Raw genomic sequence first — 14,446 nt, 5'->3', positions numbered from 1 at the left:
AAATCTTGAAAAAGCAGCTCATGTGTTCATCAACAAATGAATAGATAAAGAAAATGTAGTATTTATACTCAGTGGAGTACTACTTTTCCATAAAGAATGATAAACTTCAGTTATTTGTGGGAAAACATGTGTACTTTGAGACCATAAATTTAAGTGAAGTAAGTCAGACACACACGCTTAAATATCATATGGTTTCTCTTATATGAGAAATCCAATATATAAATTAACTGCAAAATAAAAGACAGACAATAGGAAAAAAGAGAGGGGGAAAGTTATTGTAACCCAGCATGGCCAATGTATCTCTTTGATTTAGTGTAATTGTTTAATGTGTTTTATATTTTGGACGCTGTTTGTCTTGCTGTTGATCTGTTTATAATAGTTAATGTGATAAAGAGTTTTCAAAAGACTGATGCTGAGCAAAAGAAAAGAAAAAAAATGAAAAGAAAAAGAATTGAGACATGTTTTATACTTATACCAATTCTCCACAATGAATGTAATCATTATGTACTACAAACATGCACTAATAAAAACTGTTTAAAATTAAACAGATTTCCAAATAGAGAAGTAAAATATTAAAAACAGAATAGTGTTACCCATTATTATTCCTCTCTATATATGAATAAAACATGTATGTTATATATAATCTAATTATTCACATATCTAATAAAAAATAATGAGTAGCTCCTCCATCCGGTCCATAGTGTTGCTGCACCTGCTGGCCTATGTTAAACCATGCACACCGATCTCTGTTCCCAGCATGGGGTTTGTTCAAGTTGTCAAGAAGATGGCTGACTTCAGGAGATATCAACCAAAATTTAGAAGATGGGAGAGTAAAACTGATTACTATGTTTAGAAGCACTTGGTGATGCAGAACAAGATAAACACAACACACCCAAATATAGGATGATAGTTCACGTAGCTAAAAGAGCTATGGTTTGCACATGCCATAGAGAAGGGGCTATGATAGTCCGCACAGCATATGCACATGAACTACCAAAATTTAGCATGAAAGGTGCTTAACAAATTATGCCTCAGCACATTGTATTAGTCTGCTGCTGGCTGGCAGGCTTCTCAGTAGGTTTGTCATGGACAACATCTATGAAGGCCAAGTGGAAGTGACCACATAAACAATGTGCAAAGCACTGATGATAAACCTAGTGCCTTCACCTGCTGTTTGGACACAGGTCTTGCCAAAAGTACAACTAGCAATAAAGCTTTTGGGTCCCCAGAAGGAGCTGTAGGTGGAGCCTCGTCTGTCCATGTGCCAGGTGAGTCCCTGGTTATGATTCTGAAAGCAAGATATTCAATACAGAAGCACATCCAAAACATATCCTAGACTGGAACACTGCAAATTAATGTGATGCCTAATAGAAAAAGATGAAGATGCTCAGAAGAAACAATTCTCTCTGTACATAAAGACCAACATAACTGCAGCCAGGATGAAGGAGATGTACAAGAAAGCTCATACTACTGTGCAAGTCTAGCAGTCTATGGGAAGGAGCCCAGGGGAGAAGTTTGAAAAGGCACAACCACCGCAAAATATCTCCTGCCCAGAAGAAAGATCAGGTGGCTCAAAAGAAAGCAAACTTCCTCAGAGCTCAGAAGTGGGATGCCCAGAGCTAGAGAAAACTATGATTTTCTGTGAACATTTTCCTGATAAGGACAATGAACTTGTTGACATGCCAAAATACATACATAAATATATGTAGCATTATTTGATATTCTTAAATTTAATATAATTAAATATATAGTATATGAGCCTGTTAGCAATTTTAACACTCTACCTTGTGTTCTGATACAGTTTTTAAAAAAAAAAAAAAAATTTGGTGGTGCTGAGGATCGAACCTAGGGCCTCACATGTGCTAAGCAAGTGTCCTACCACTGAGCTATATCCCCAGCCTGTGTTGTGACATATTAATGAAATTAAGAGCACATGGAACACATTATAATAAAAAGAAAACAAATACATTTGACTACATTAAAATTTTAAACAGAATATTACACAATTTATCTGAAAAATATTACATATGTAAAGTTAAAGTATGTGCTGAGGAATGTAATTAGCTTATTTAAAGACATTATTTTATCAAATATATCCACATTCATAATTTTAAAAGTCAAAATCTTTTGCTTTTTTAGGCCTGAGAAGTCTCTTGCCATACTAGCTCACACTAACTTGCATTCTCCGGAAGTAGAAAAAACTTTTTTCAGCTCCTTTTAACTATCTTTTCTGGAACTGACCTTTGTACTTTTAAGTAACATGATTATAGAGGTCTCTTTTAGAATAGCCCTTATTGACTCCGTGCCACTGAAGATAAGACTTAGCTTTTTCTTTCTCTCCTCTCCCAACAATTTCAGTGGTTATAATTTCCAGTTGGAACACTGTCGAGCGCTTACATTATCATAATTAGGTGAATGTACTCTTTAGGGCTGCTGCCTTATCGTCCTTTGATTTTTACTCTCTGCTATCTATCATTTTTGTTTTTCTTATCATCCTCACTCCTTTCATTAGTTTCATTTCCTGTGTGCCTACAACTTACCTCTAAACTCTCCCCTAAAAGAAAAATTTCGTCAATATATTCAAAGCACCAGGAAATACACACACACGCACACATACACACACACACAGGAATGTACTCTCCCCTGGACACAGTCCTCCTGCAGCACTCTCTCCACTTCTCCTGTGAAGCTGTTCTGTTTCTGCCATCACCCCTCAGAGGTACGATGACAACTCATTTTAATTTGCCAGGAACTATACCAGTTTCATGACTGAAATGCCCACAGCCGGCAGCGCCCTCAGGCCCAGACTAATTGGAACATTTTGTCCACCCACCTGGATAGCCCTCTGGTTCCTGGAGTTGATCTCTTCTTTGTGGTTCATTGTCTTATTTTGTGGAACCCGTTTTCCAGTACAGTATTTCCCAAAGAGAAGAGTGAAAGAGAAGTAAAATGTTTCACACTTGCATATCTGAAAGGTCTTTAATCTGTCTCCATGAACTTTAGGAAATCTGGCAGGAAATACAGATCAAGACTTAAAGTGAGTTCCCACGTGAATTTCAGAAGAATGACCCCACTGACTTTCTGCTCTCTCCTGTGGCAGTGAGAAGTCTGATGCCCTTCCAATTCTGGGTCTTTTTAATCTCTGGAAGTTTGAAGTTTGAAGGACCTTTAATCGCCAACGTTCTGAAATTTCACATGGCATGCTTTATTGTTAGTTATTTGGGTTTTTTTTTAATTCATGGCACAGAGCTCCAAGTGAACTCTCTCAATCTAGGAACTCATGTCTTCTATTCAGGAAAACTTTGCATTTTTTAAATCTCTCTCTCTGTCCCTCTCTTTCTTTCTCTCTCTGTCTCTCTCTCCCTCCCTCCCTCCTATTGTCCCTTTCTGAGGCTCCTGCTTATTAGGCTGTTGAGCTTCTTGAACACTGATGTGTCTCTTTTCTCTTCCATTTCCATTCTTAAATCTTTGCCTTTATAGGAGATTTCATCAGAATCACCTTCCAAACTTTTTGCTGAATATTCTATTATAGTTGACTTGATAGAGCAATGTTTGCTGTCTGAATAGTTTCTTACTGTAGGCTTCTGTCATTGCTTCTCAGATAGCAATGTCTCTTATTTGTGTAAGATATTGAGTGTAGGGTTTATTTGTTTTAAAGTTTTCTTTTATTTCATACATGCAGCTGCTCTTTTCTTAACAGTTTTACCTTGTCGCTGTCAGGACATAGACTTTCCCTGACTGTCTTGTATTCTTTGATTGTCTGCTTATATTTAAAATCAAGGTAATAAAAAACTCACTAGAAAAGATTGGTACACATCTGCATGGCGTGATTGTTCTTACTTCATCTTCAGTTTCAATCTTCTCTGGTCTGTTAAGTTTGTTTTATCACTAATCCAACCACTGGTTTCCAAAATTCTACTACTTCTATCTCCTGTATTTATGCATATTCCCTTTTTTCCGTTTTACTTTGTTACTTTTTTTTCACTGGTACTAGGAATTGAACCCAGGACCTTCACACCCAGCTATCTCCCCAGCCCTTTTTTATTTTGAGACCAGGTCTAGCTGAGTCACTAAGTTGCCTGGGCTGGGCTCAAACTTGCAGTCTCCCGCTTTAGCCTCCTAGAGTACTGGGATTACAGGTATATGCCACCTGGCATATACAGCTACATATCTCATATAAGTGCTTCATTTTCATCTTTACTGTTTTGTGCTTTTTTAATTTTTAAATGTATATAGTTTGGGGATGTAAGGTCAATAAATATGTGTTCAGTCTGCCATTTTTCACTGGAAGTGTTGAATGCTTCTTATGTATTTCTTGTTATGTCTGAAGCAGACTGAAGCGAGGACTCTAATTTGCTCACTGTTACAGTCTAGTGTCTAACATAATGCCTGAAACATATTCAATAAGCAAATAAGGGCTTACTGAATGAATATACACATAGCACAGTGATATTTTTTGAATATTTGCCAGTGGTTGGCTTTACTTATCTCCCTTTTTGACTAGGCACCTTTTTCCCTCAGAGTGCATGCAGGACAGTAAAAATAAACTATGCCTGCATTTTGAGTTTCAAAACCTTAAGTCTTTAGGAAAGTTGAAAGGACTCCTGGCATAAATAAAATATTGGTATAAGGCTTTGTGGTAACAGTGTTAAGGATATCTGCACTATTCCTGTAAAGCTAGTAGGTTGGCCCACAAGAGAGTCCAAGCTTAGCTCTCAGGAGGCAGCAGGGCCCTAGGGAAAAGCTGGCTAGTGTGTCTACACAGCTAAAACTATGTCCTCCTTCTGGAACTCAGCTTTGGAGCAGAATCTAGTTTGGTTTGCATGCAAGAATAAGAGATAAAAGCCAGAGGATCCAAAAGAGACCTTGTAGATAAGAATGTATGTGAGGAAATGCCAGACTGGACCTTCAGTGGGGAGACAGAATGTGCTGCTTGTCAGTGGATGCATCCTGGGTAGACAGATGCTTTTGAACCTTACCTTCCTCCGCAACCCTGATGTTTTGGCTCCATAAGCCTCTTCTTGGTACTTAACCCCAATCCTGGGGGTGTCCTTAACTTGCTTGAGATTAAGTTTCTGTCACCCTAGTAAAATGGGAGCTCAAGATTAAAATTAAGCTTCTCTTAGTTCAATTTCATTTGCATTACCCAATATGATGATTCTGATCATCAGATACTTGTTTTAAAATGCATAAAGTTTTATAAAAACAATCATTGACATAACAAATGACTATGGTAACATAGCAACATGCTAAATTATAGGCTTATACTTTGAGTAACAAATCATTCATAAAATTAAACAGATGGTTAATAGAGTAGGTAGATTTCTTGGCTAAATTGTTTATAATATTTGTTAATCTTAATAGGATAAATAAGGAACTATGAAGTCATCCGTCAGGAATGTCAGGACTTCCACTTTCAGCCAAGCAGAAAGTCAATACTTTCAATGAGCAAACTAGAAAAGCTGGATAAAGTACACAAAGTAGCAAATGACTAAAGATCCTTGAGAACTGCTGGGAAACCTAGACATGAGCAACAGGATTCTGGAAAAGGAGCAAGCCTGAACATAAAAGTTAACATTTTGTAACTGACTTTTCCTTTTGGACATTTACTAATTCTGAGTGCTGAGGGAGAGGCCAAGAACCCAGGCAATGGATGTGGGCAGGGGAAGCCCTAAGGGGCAAAGAAGGTAGCAGAGTTTTCACAGTTTAGGAGGGCTAGAAAAACTGAAATCTTCTGAGCTGGGATATCCATAAAAAGTGGGGATGACAGCACAATTTGTAACAGCTAAATTTTGGAAGCAGCCTATATGTTCATTAACATATGAATGGATAAAGAAAATGTGATGCTTCAACAGAATGGAGTACTACTGTGTTGTAAATAAGGATAAACTAGAGCCATCTGTGTGAAAACGGACACACTCTGAGACCATAATATAAGCCGGACACACAGCTTAACTACTGCATTGTTTCATTTATATGAGAAAGACAAAATATAAGTAAAGAGCAAAATAAAGAGATAGATTTAGCTCAAATGTGAAGGGGGTTAAGACGTGGAGGGAGGTGTAGGAAAGGGATCAAAAAAGAAAAAGAATTAAGATGTGTTGTGTACATGTACCAACTTCCTAAAAGAAATATAATCCTTATGTAATGCAAACAGATACTAATAAAAAATTAAGACTGACAGAAGAAATAATTGTATGTGAAAATCTGAGTCTGACACTTGACGTGTTTCCCAGTCAAAACATTTACCAAATTCAGTGCTGCAGGGAGCAATATATTAAGAAACCAAGCTGAATAAATAGAGCAGACATTTTTCAGTCTTAAAAATCTCAAAAGCAATCCTAAGAAGGAAATTTGTAGCAATAAATTCTCACTCAGAAAAACAGATTGAGCTCAAACCTAATGTTGAACTTTAAACTTCTAAAAACAGGAGAATAAGTAAAGCCCAAAGCTCATATGAGGAGAGAAATTATGAAGATCAGAGCAGAACTCAATGCAATTAACACTAAGAAAACAATACAAAGAATCAATGAATCAAAGTGTTAGTTCTTTGAAAGATTAAACAAAATATGCAAACCCTTACCCAAACTTCTCAAAAAAAGGGGGAAAAAGACTCAAATTCATGCAAATAGGAATGAAAGGGGTGATATCACAACAAATTCTGCAAAAATCTAGAAGATCATCAACACCTACTTTGAGAACATTTACTCTAATAAGGTATAAAACACAGAGGAAATGGACAAATTTGAAGACATATAAGAAGGACCAAAGTTGAATCAAAAAGATATAAAAATGCTAAACAATCCAATATCAGTCAGTGAAGTTGAAAATGTAAAAGAGGCACCCGCCTGGGTGGGAGGCCACGCGCTCGGGAAGCAGCACGGAGATGCGCGCCGGCCCTTGGGCTGGACGCCGCCGCGCAGTCGAGAACCACCATGCCACAGAGAAGCACTGACACAATAGGCCCGCCTGGAGATGTGCGTGAACCATCCCGACATGGAGACATCTCTGGGAAAACATGCCACACGGTGGGTCGCTCTTGGCCCTGCCCTTGAGAGCCAGAAAGGTCCAGAGTCAGTGGAGGAGCAGCTGATGAACAAGGATTCGGAGAACACGAGAGTACAGACGCCCGACGACTCAGAGGTCAAGCTGACTGGGGACAGGAGAGCCATTTGAGATTCGGAAACCAGGAGGACTTTGTGCAATCCCCAGGGAGACCCCCTGGAGGCCATTCTTCCCCTAACTGTACAGGCTGCGGTGGAGGAGCGCGTGGAGCTCCGGAGAGGTCTGCACCGAGACTTCAGGGATTACATGGGTGCCCAATATTCAGATTCTGTAGAACCGCCTTCGTGGAGAAGGTACGCGTCTAGGTTTCCTGCCTGGGACACTTTGCACCTCTTAGTGCTGAGACTGACTAGCTGGCTGAGGACTTCACCCACATGTTCCTGCTGCCTGTATTGAAGGTTGAGGAGAGGACACTAAGTGGTTGCAGGGTCCCAGCGCGCTGGGAGACCGGAGAGAACACCCCTCTGCTTTCTTAGACAAGAGGCACTGATAAAGCATACTGGATCCCAGGTCAGTAGTGGGGCAAACTATTCTTGAGGATGGGTTTGTTGCTCAGTCAGCCCCAGATAGTGGAAGGGGGCTGCGGAGGATGCCTTTTGCCCCGTGTGGCTCGCTTGAGATGTTGGTGGGAGTTGCCTCCTCAGTGTTTTATGGCCATGGTGAGGGGGAGGCCAAGGGGAGAGGGCAGAGAGACCGAAAGGGGATGGCTGCCTTTGATGCAGCACTGGGAGAGGCAGACCCTGGGTCTGGTTCTCGGGGCCCTGGGGGAGTGGGGGGCTTGTCGACTGCATTTGTCTGCTGCCCTTGTTGGGGGCAGGGCCACCTCGGGAGGGACTGCCCCGGGAGTCCCCCTGGGCCATGCCCTGATTGTGGGGGTAGCCACTGGAGGTCAGGCTGTCCTCTGCAGTGGAGGCCCCAGGGCTGGGACCCCACCAACCAGCTGGTCCGGCAGGAATGAAGGGGCCCAGGGCATACTCTGCTTTCTCCCTCTGGTCAGACCGTTGTCTCCAAGGAGGAGCCCCACGAAATCATGACTATAGAGGAAAAAGTGGATGGCCCATTGCTGGACACTGGTGCTGGTCTCTTGGTCCTTTTTTCAGTCCTGGCCTTCCTTCCAGCATCACACCTCAGTGAGGAGAGTCACTGATGAGGAGGTAATCTGCTATTTTTCGCAACCCTTGGGCTGTAACTACTTGTTGGATCTTTCTTGCATATCTTTGTTTTTCTGAGAAGCGACTTTGAGGATGCCAACATGTAGAGCAGCCCCCATCGATGATTTCCTACCAATCTGTCCATAACTATGTAACGTTTCTATTTTTCCTATGCTATTTCATAAATGGATGTATGTTTGTTACTATGTGTTTTCAACAACCATTGAGAATAGTCAATGATTATTTGATTGATCACTCATGTAAGCTCTATTTGTTTTCCCTAGTGACCACTTTGGAGAATCCAAGCTATAGTATAACAACCATTGATAATTTCCTGCCAGTTTTGTCTGTAACTCACTATTATTTGTCTATTTGTTTTCCTGAGAAACTATCTTGAAGATATCAATAGGTAAAATAACAACCATTGATAATGTCCTACCATGTTGTCTGTAATTTGGTGAATCCCCCTATTGCTATGTTGTCCTTCTTTTACTCTTTAAAATGAAAAAAAAAGGGGGGCTGGGGATTTAGCTCAGCGGCAAAAGCGCCTGCCTGGCAAGCGCAAGGTCATGAGTTCGGTTCCTGGTACCGGAGAAAAACCAAAAAAAAATAAATAAATAAAAATAAAAATAAAAAATAAAATAAAAAAAAAGAAAATGTAATAAAAAACTTACCAACAAAGAAAAGTCCAGATCCTGATGGATTCACTGCTACTTTCTACAAGAAACTCAGAAAAGCTCTAATGCCATTATTCTTCAAACTCTTTAACAAATGAAAGGGAAGCAGCGCTTTCAAAATTATTCCTGGAAGCAAGTATTACCCTGCTTCTAAAACCAGAGAGGAACCCAACCACAAAAAGGAAACTACAGGCCAATCTTCCTAATAAATATAGATGCAAAAATCCTCAATAAGATACTGGCAAACAGAATACAGAAAATCATCAAGACTATACCTCATGACCAAGTAGAATTCATCCCAGGGATGCAGGGATGGTTCAGCAAATCAATAAATGTGATATATTATATTAACAGAACCAAAGATGAAAATCACAGGATCATCTCAATAGATGCAGAAAAAGCACTTGACAATGTCCAACCCCTATTCATAATAAAAAAAACCTTACAGAAAACTGAAATAGGTGGTCTTTATACCAATCAAAATCAAAACCTCAACCTGATAAAAGCCATCTATGACACACCAACAGCTAACATCATACTAAATGGCCAAAAACCAAAAGTTTTCAATTTAAATTGAGGAACAAAACAAGGATGTCCACTATCACCACTCCTATTCAATATAGCTCTGGAAATATTGGCCAGAACAATTAGACAAGAGAAAGAAATAAAAGTAATAAAGGTAGGAAAGGACTAAGTTAAATTATCACTATTTACAGATGACATGATAAATCTACACAGAAGAACCCAAAAACTCCACCAAAAGACTTCCAGATTTAATAACCAAATTCAGTCACACAGCTGGATACAAAGTCAACACTCAAAAATCAGTAGCACTCCTGTACACAAATAACAAGCTCACTGAGAGAGAAATTAGGGAAGCAGCCCATAATAAAATCACATCCAAAAATTAAATACTTAGGAATCAATCTAACAAAGGAAGTAAAAGATCTCTACACTGAAAACTCTAGTACTCTGAAAAAGGAGATCAAAGAGGATATGAGCAAATGCTTTCTACCTTTGTTCTTGGGTAGAAAGAACCAACATAGTGAAAATGGTCATACTTCCAAAATTGTTATACAGATTTAATGCAATCCCAATCAAAATACCATTAGTGTACCTCACAGAACTAGAGAAAACATTCTAGGCATGAATAGCAAAAACAATTCTAGGCAACAAAGGCAAGACAGGGGGCATCACAATCCCTGACTTGAAATTACACTACAGAGATATTGTGATAAAAACAGCATGGTACTAGCAAAAAAACAAGGATCAATGGGACAGATTAGACAATGCATAACCAACTCCAAATACAGTAGGTCACCTTATCTTTGAGAAAGTGTCCAAACATGTTCCCTAGGAGAAAGATAGCCTCTTTAATAAATGGTGCTGGAAAAACTGGCTTTCCACATTCCAAAGGCTAAAACTAGACCCATGTCTAGCACCATACACTAAACTAAAATCAAAATGGGTCAAAAATCTAAATATCAAAACAGCAATACTTAATCTGCTGGAAGACAGAATAGGTAGAACTCTTGAAGACATACATATAGGCAAAAACTTCATGAGCAAAACCACAACTGCACAGAAAATACTGCAAAGAATCAACAACTGAGGTCTTGTCTTATTAAAAAGCTTTTGCACAAAAAATAAATCACTAACAGAGTGAAAATGCAGCCCACAGAATGGGAAAATTTTTATCCAGTTGTTCCTCAGATAAAGGACTAATACCTAGAATATACAAAGAATTGAAAAAAATTAGATTCCCCCCAAATGTACAGACCAATCCAAAAATGGGCATCTGAGATGAATACACACTTCTCAGATGAAACACAAATGGCAAATAAATATATGAAAAAATGTTCAGAATCACTGGTCATTTGAGAGATGCAAATTAAAACAATGCTGAGATTCCATATCATTCTGGAAAGAGCTGGTTATTATCAAGAAATCAACCCATAACAAATGCTAGTGGATATGTGGGGAAAAAGGAACATTTCTCCACTGTTGGTGATAATATAGACAGGTGCAACCAGTGTGGAAATCAGTGTAGCGATTCCTCAAAAAACTCAGACTTGAGGCCCCATTTGATCCAGTTATTCCCCTTCTTGGTATCTTCTCAAAAGAATTAAAAGCATCACGCCACAGTGTCATATGAACACCCATGTTCATAGCAGCACAGTTTACATTAACTAAATCTTGGAAACAGCCCAAATGCCAATCAACAGATAAATGGATAAAAAGATGTGGGTTTTTATACAATGGAGTACTATTCAGCCATAAAGAATGATGGACTTGAGACTTTTATAGCTAAGTAGATGGACACTGAGACCATACTCTTAAGGGAAATAAGTTGGACATACATGTGTAAATATTGCACTGTTTTTCTGGTGTGAGAAATTGAAAGTGTAAATAAGAACCAAAATGTTTAATAGATATTATGAAAGGAATAAATTGCTCAAAAGGAAAAGGGAATTGGGGGGAGACAGGGAAAAGAAAAAATGAGAAAAGATAAAATGGAAATAAAGCTTTGCAAATAAGGAGGAGAAGAGAAAAGAAGGGAAAGGAGGGGAATGGGAAAAAAGAAGAATCAAGATATATCATTGTCTTGGTTACTTTTCTCTCGTTGCTGAGACAAAATACCCAATGCCCAAAATTAAGGAAGGAAAAGTTTCGCTTACAGTTTGTGGAGGTTTCAGTCCATACTTGGCTGGCTCCAAGGCAGAAGTTAGCAAAGCAACAAGAGCAAAGGGGGGAATGGCAGCGGAACAGCAATGCAGCCAGAGCAAAAGGGAGGAATCACGGCAAGCAGCTTCTTTTCCCTGTCTTACATTGTAAACAGGCTACCCCCAGCTAAGGGGCATGAAGCTCTCACATAATCTCCATGCCCTCCTCTTCCACAGGCTCAGGATGTATACAAAGTAAGCACCCTGGGGGCTGGGGATTTAGCTCAGCGGCAAAAGCACCTGCCTGGCAAGTGCGAGGTCGTGAGTTCGGTTCCTAGTACCGGAGAAAAACCAAAAAAAAAAAAAAAAAAGTAAGCACCCTGGCTTCCTGCTGAGTCATTTAGGTAAACCTCTAGACTCCCCAAGTTGACACAATGTATCAACCATAACAATCATGTACAGGTGCAATTGTATCACGTACCATTTCCCTATGATGAACGTGATCATTATGTATACCTAAAATGTATCAATGTTCTTAATACTACTACTACTAATAATAATAATAGAGAAAACACAACAGTGAGCAGAAAGTTGACAAGAAAAAAAATCCTACTGAGAAGAAAGGCTGCCTAGAGAACACCCAGTCCTGGTGGAACCTGCATAACACTGTTTCCAGGTCCAGAGATGAAAGAGTCTCATTAAAGCAGTATGCAGCATCCTAAGAATAGCGAACTGTAGAGACAGTGAAAAGGTCAGTAGCTACCAGGGGTGTGGGGGAAGGAGGGTTGAATGAGGGGGTTGAATGAGAGGTTTAGGGCAGTAAAACTATTACTAGAATACAGGATCCATGTCACAGACACAAAGAAGGAAACTAGGGGCAGAGGAGGTAAGGGCAAGCAAGTTTATTCAAAAGATATAAAGGCAAGGATGCAAAGTCCCACTAGCCGGGAGGGGACTCTGAGTAGGATGCCCATGAGGGCACCGTGTGTCAGGGTTTTTAAGAGGTTTGGAAGGGAGCTCAGGCTGGTGAGTAAGCAATGTAACCTTACCCTACAGGAAACTGCATATTTTTAGGGTCTAATCTAGGCAGTGCTCATGCAGAAACCATGTAGGGCCCATGGGTCCTTGAGCCAGTGGCCTGCTTGATCATGCTCTGGGGAGATCCCAGACAGCCCCAGAACAACTGACAGAAGTTTTTGAAAGATTCTTGGAGGGTGCTGACTCAGCAGACTCCATTTTGAGCTTCCTGGCTCCACTTTGGGGCTATTGTCCTCCCTACCTAATAGAATCTGTCTTGGTTACTTTTCTCTCGTTGCTGGGACAAAATATCTGACACCCAAAATTAAGGAAGGAAAAGTTTCGCTTACAGTTTGTGGAGGTTTCAGTCCGTACTTGGCAGGTTACAAGGCAGAGTGGCACATGGCAGAGGGCTACAGCTCATGGCTTCCCAACACAGCAAAAGCAACAAAACACCAAAGCGAGGAAATGGCCACAAGCGCCTCTTTCTCTCCCTTACATATGCAAACTATCCACCCCAGGATGGGTGTAGCTCTCACACCCATAATCAATCAAACTCTAAAAGCCTGCCCCATGGCCGCATGAGGCTTTGGGGGGACACACAGAAACAAACCATAACAGAATCTTAACTCCTGTCTCACTAATTCCTGTTACAAAACTATTCTATGTGGTATTTCATGGTGGATACATGTCATCACACATTTGTGAAAACTACAGAATGTGCAACAGCAAGAGCGAGCCCTGATGTACACCATGAACTTTGGATAATAATGTGTCAGTGGAGGTGCATCAGTTATGACAAATGGATCACTCTGGTGGAAGATGTGTTAGGTGGAGCGGGGGCAGAGACTGCATGGGAAATGTCTATATTTTCTGTTTAATTTTGCTAAGAGCTTAAAACAACTCAGAAAGAAAACCTATTTTAAAAAATAACTATGATGCAGCTGGGAGTTGCCTCAGTCTCTGAATGGATTAAGACAGTTTAACAGATGAGAAATAAAGAAATATCTCAGAAGGAAGACACTGCAGTAGAGCTGCTGCGATTTTTTGAATTGAATGTCTGACATTCAATCAGAAGGAACTGTAGGAGACTGAAACTGTTCTAATTTGCTTTCTATTTTCTCAGAGCTCAAACAATGATAATGTGAGAGTGCCAAGTTAGCCTTCTTAATAGAGGTTTTATTTTTTTAATCTGAGCTGCCCAATATTTGTCTGACAGTATGAAGGACTGAGGAAAAGAAATATTTAATTTGAAGTAGACTAAAAATAGAAAATAAAAATAAGTATGTGGAACTGACCAAAAAATAGTGCTCCATAGGATTAATCACCACCAAAGTTATTTTGCAATCTTTGGCCCAGACATGTTCTTCTAATTATTATCATCGCCATCTTAGCTGCTGACTTACACGTTACTGTAATTCATTTTTCCCACCTTTGGGTAGAAAACTTTGACAGAGAATTCCACCACGTGTGTGAGTCTTTGCTCTTCCCAGCAGGACTCCTTGGATAAACAGTCTTCTCTGTCTACCTCACAGTTTTTGTTGACAGACACGCATACCTTGTCCACCATCTCATCAGGAAAACATTTCAGAAACATATTTCAAGAGACAGTGGAGTCCAAGGCAGGAATTATTTGCCCCCGTCTAACCCTTCTCCCTTCCCAACAGTCATTTTCTTACTGGAAAAGCCTACCACTGAATCTGATTTCTTCACAACTCTTCAAATCCAGCACTTGTCATCATTCTTCCCTTGTGAACTCGTGAACTGATTCAGGGCTGCAGCTATCTACTCAGAGACAAGAGGAAGCTGGAGTCTCAACTAGGGTGCAATGACCACAAGTCATGACAACTTTTTTAACATAAACTACAGGGTT

The 14,446-nt window shown here is 39.9% G+C and overlaps 1 pseudogene; it reads left to right on the top strand.

Moving 5' to 3' along the window:
- Window positions 1-757: 757 nt before the first annotated feature.
- On the top strand, window positions 758-1,623 carry LOC102019090 (annotated as a pseudogene).
- Window positions 1,624-14,446: the final 12,823 nt, after the last annotated feature.

The sequence above is a fragment of the Chinchilla lanigera genome, unplaced genomic scaffold, assembly GCF_000276665.1.
Source record: "Chinchilla lanigera isolate Chin_1 unplaced genomic scaffold, ChiLan1.0 scaffold00027, whole genome shotgun sequence".
Taxonomy (NCBI): domain Eukaryota; kingdom Metazoa; phylum Chordata; class Mammalia; order Rodentia; family Chinchillidae; genus Chinchilla; species Chinchilla lanigera.
The sequence above is the reverse complement of the archived record's forward strand: the minus strand, read 5'-3'. Positions and strand labels throughout refer to the sequence as shown.